Source organism: Gossypium hirsutum, chromosome A03, assembly GCF_007990345.1.
Source record: "Gossypium hirsutum isolate 1008001.06 chromosome A03, Gossypium_hirsutum_v2.1, whole genome shotgun sequence".
Lineage (NCBI taxonomy): Eukaryota > Viridiplantae > Streptophyta > Magnoliopsida > Malvales > Malvaceae > Gossypium > Gossypium hirsutum.
The window spans coordinates 76,970,928-76,975,556 of NC_053426.1; the positions used below are offsets into that span (position 1 = coordinate 76,970,928).

At 33.9% G+C, this 4,629-nt stretch overlaps 1 non-coding gene across 1 annotated transcript; it reads left to right on the forward strand.

The window, feature by feature from the left end:
* Positions 1–1,147: 1,147 nt before the first annotated feature.
* Positions 1,148–1,249, forward strand: LOC121225440 (small nucleolar RNA R71). The gene has a single exon (XR_005923323.1). It is a non-coding gene; the product is annotated as a small nucleolar RNA R71 (small nucleolar RNA).
* The last annotated feature ends 3,380 nt before the right edge of the window (positions 1,250–4,629 follow it).

The following is a 4,629-nucleotide window of genomic DNA, read 5'->3' on the forward strand; positions in this document are numbered from 1 at the left end:
AAAATATTCATCAAAATCAAAAATTCAAGCATGGGTTTTGTAGTACTCGAAGCAACGATCTCAAAAACGTAAAATTATAAAAAAACTGAGTAAAACGAACCTTGAATCAACTTGGAAGATGGCCAAACCCTTGAAAACTTATTCTTTTTATGTTTTTCATATTCGGTCATGAGAATAAAATAAAACCTGGGCTTTTTAATTATATGTTTATATTATATACTTATTATTACCTATTTTACTATTATAACCTCAGTAATAAAATTATAAAATCATATATAACATACCCATTACCGTCCATTCTTTCCTCAATTGGGCTAATTGCAACATAAAGGCTTCCATTTAGAAAGCCACTAACAATTCAGCCCTTATGCTTTCAACCATCAAATTTTTAATTTACTCGATATTGTCCTTTTATTTAATTAGATACCTAAACGGCAAAATTAAATCATGAAAATTTCACAGATATAAATTCAAAGAAAATAAATATAGAAAATATTTTTTAAATATTTTTTACTCAGATTCGAGATCCCAAAACCACCGTTCCATTAGGGTCTAAATCAGGCTGTTACAAACTCGAAGCTGAATTTGGCTGAACATTTTCCCGTGGCATGAGTTGATTGTATCCAGGTAGTGCACCCGGAACATTCTATCGAATAGCATTGCTAGAATTTCCCACCCTTAGGTTACTCCAACTAAAGTTAGGATGTTGCTTCCACCCTAGATAATGTGTTGGAAAATGGATTTTTTTTTGTTGCAATTAAAATTTCCTATATAATAAACCAAGGCTGGATTTGATGGGTATTCATAAAAAACATGACCTTCTCCGTAGTAAACAGATGCTAACTCAGTTGCTTTTATTTCCTACACTGCAGCTGGTCTTTTTAGTGTTTTAATCATATTTATTAAAGATGATACCTAAGCTATTAGGGATGTAATCACATCAAGTTCCATTGCTTCAGAAACTCTTCTATCAGTCACTACTCTGGTAGTGGGCTATTGGTAATCATTGTTTGCTATCCTCTCCAGAATTTCATATACCTCATTATATGATTTATCAAGCAGAGTCCCATTGGAAAATGTGTTAACCACCATCCTCATATTCACATTTAATCCATTGTAAAACATTTCCATTTGTGTCCAATGTTGAAAACCATGCATCGGGCATTTTCTAATTAACTCCTTGAATCGCTCACATGTTTCATATAATGTTTCATCCTTAGATTATTGAAAGGACATAATAGTTTGGCATTCATGTTCAGAGGATTATATCTCAGTAAAAACCTCTGACAAATTTCATTCCAAGATGCTATTGTACCTAACAGAAATGCATTTAACCATGCTCTAGCATGATCTCGTAATAAATAAGGGAATGACTTCAGATTTAGGGCATCTTCAGGAACACCATGCTGCCTAAATGAATCACATACTTCCAAAAAGAGTCATAAGTGAAACCGTGGATCCTCAGTAGGCAATCCACTAAATTCCCCTACAGTTTGTAACATTTGAAACATCACTGGCTTCAACATGAAATGTTGAGCCTGAATATGCAGCCTGACAATTCCTAGATTCAAATAATCTAAGATCGGGACTACATGTTCTCTAATGGGTCTGTCTCTGCCATCTATTATTCGAGGAATATCAACATCCCTGCCTTCTTGATGTAATGGCTCTTCTTTAACCTGATCATTTCCAATTCTCTCTATTTTTCACAATTCTTTTTCTTATTCTTCTGAAGGTTCTCTCTATTTCTAGATCAAAAGAATACTCTTCAATTATTGAAATGCCTCTATCATGCACCAACAAAAATCCTGAGCAACAAAAAAAATCAAAAAAACTAATTAAGCTAAACTAAAAAAATTAAAGAGGTAATAACACACCAAAAATTTCACCAAATTTGCTGATCCCCGACAATAGTGCCAAAAATTTTTTGCGTGTGAATGTGTAACATGAATGTGCAAGTATACATATCAAATCAAGTAATAAAGTGATGAGTGAGTATCATCCCCACTGGAATCAGAATTGATTAAAATAATTGGTTATGTTATTTCTACGAAATTGACTAATTAAATTGTGTAAAAGAAACATGTGACAAATTGATAAAGAAATTTAATGAATGGGTTAATAAAATAAATTATGAATGAAAATATACTAGGGCAATTAAAATGTTGCAGCAATTCTCAAAGAATAAGTGGCAAAGAATTTGTATTATTGAATGATAAAGGTTGGAATTACTCGGGCTTATTTTTATATCAGAATAATGCCATGGAAAAATCCTGACCACTTTACTCCTCAAGGAGTCACTATTGCAGTCTGCTTCATTCGAAAGCTAGACTTTAAGCTATCATTCTGTGTTTTTGTATGTCTACAGAACTCAAGAATGATACCCAAAATTTTCTTTTGTTCCTTGTACAGATCGCAACTTCTACATCTAGAGTGCTTCAAATATTCTTTTGAATACTTATCTATATCAACCAATTATAATCCAATCTATTAAATCTTTCCAGAATTAAATCAAATCTAATAACATACCATACAGTCATTTCTTTCTAGAGCTTGCATGCATGCATTTACAATAATCACAAATCGAATTAAATAGTATTCTACTCAATCAAACCATGGGCATTAAAGATAATAAAACTTCACCCAAATAACTCCAACCCAATCAAATTTAGCTCATGGGTTGGACATTCAAATCCAAGACAAAACCATTCAACTTCGACATTTAAGTTTATAAATCACAAAGTTTAAATTAGAAAATAAAGGCAGAACTTTCGGAAGCTTTCGCTGCTCCAGCTTTCACTTTAATAATGAGATTTGATGAAAAACCCAGGGTAGATTTCTCTTCCCCTTCCTGGCATCTGTAATTCTTCTGCTCTGTAAGCTGCTACCCTCTCCTCTCTTTCTCTGAGATTTTTCACGAGTACCTGATGCAGAGAGAAAAAAATATTTTCTAAATCTTCTCTCTCTCCCCCAGATTCCCTTTTTCTCTTTTCTCTTTTCTTCTTTATAGAGTAAGTCCCTCCCTCTCAGGACATACCTTTTGCTTCCCCTTTTTCAGGGTGGTTTATCTAGTACAAATACAATTGGCTTAGATTGATGTAGACCGAGTGCTGCGTCATCTTCTTGAAATTGCCATGGCATTCTTGTTGGCAATCTAACAAATATTTTGCCATGGCAATATTTCACTATATTCATTTTCCTACTCTTTTTTTTCTTCTCTTATTCATCTTACATCTGCTACCAACCACGACCAACATCTTTCTTCCCCAATAATCAAAGTAACAAATAACAACATTTATAGCACAATCCAAGCTTTGTTATGCAACGTTCTAAAAATTTCTAAAAATGCAAAAATAATTACTTAATTACAAACAATTAATTCAATCTAGATGCTTGAAGTATAACTCTTTTTAAAAGTTATCAAGAATCACTTAGTAAATCCCAGAATTTTAGATCTAGCTTAAACAAGAAAAATGCTTCTTGTTTCCTCCAGCTCTAGGTCTAAATACTTTAAAGGAAAGAGGGAAGAAGATAAATCCCCTTAACCAAATTGGAGTACTCTGTTAACTTAACCCAAGTCTCTATTGGAACTTGATACACGTTACATCCCTACTGAGTTGTCTTATCCAAAATCTGCCACTTCCAAGAGACCTACTCGATTATCTCCATAGCTTTTAACTCTTCTAGTTCACATTAGTTTAGTTCCTAACCAGTTTACCTTGCAACCTAACTGGCACGAAACCATAGTCAGAGGGTGCACTATACATTGGTGTAAACTCATACCCTAAAAATCATTTTACTTAATCACGAATCTCATCCCACTGATCATAGTAATCTGACATGGAACCCTTATTTGTTTATAATCATTTCAGAGTCCGCCCACTCTATGTGACAGCTCTAAAGTGACCCTAGTCGGAAAGCGGTCTCGGGACCGCTAGACCGAGTCACCAAATTATTTGAATGTGATAATTATTGCCTAAAATATGTGAATATAAATGTGTGAAAGTTTTAAGCTTCGATTTAGTTAATTGCATGTGAATTTAGTTGATAGGACTTATGTGAGAAAATTTAGAAATGTGCTAGGCAAATGCAAGTGGCCTAATAGTGCATGTAATCAAAGGGGTGGACTTGCATGTCAATTTCCCCCCATTTAAGTACTAGTGGCCGGCCATGACAAGGGATGATGGGCAAAACATGTCATGAAACATGTTGTGTTAATGGAAGAATAAAATAAGAAGAATGGGCAATAAACTAATAAGAAATTGAAGGAAGAAAACAAAGAGAAAAAAATGTGTTCATCATTCTCATGCATGACCAAAAAAAAAGAAGAAGAGAAAAGCTCTCATGTTGTTCTTGGCCGAATAGGAGAAAGAAAAAGAAGGAAAAAGAGCTTTGAGGAAATCGGCTATGGTGGTTTGATAGACTAAGGTATGTTTGATGATGTTCCATGAGATGCATGCATGTTTTAGTAGTTAGCTTGAGTTCTACATAGCCCATGGTTCAAATCTTTACTATGTCATGGAGATAATATTCGGCCAAGGTGGATTGGTGTTGATATCATTTGCATGCTAAAAGTGAAGCTTTGTAATGGTGCATGTGATGGTGGATTGATGATTCTTGAATCTTCTT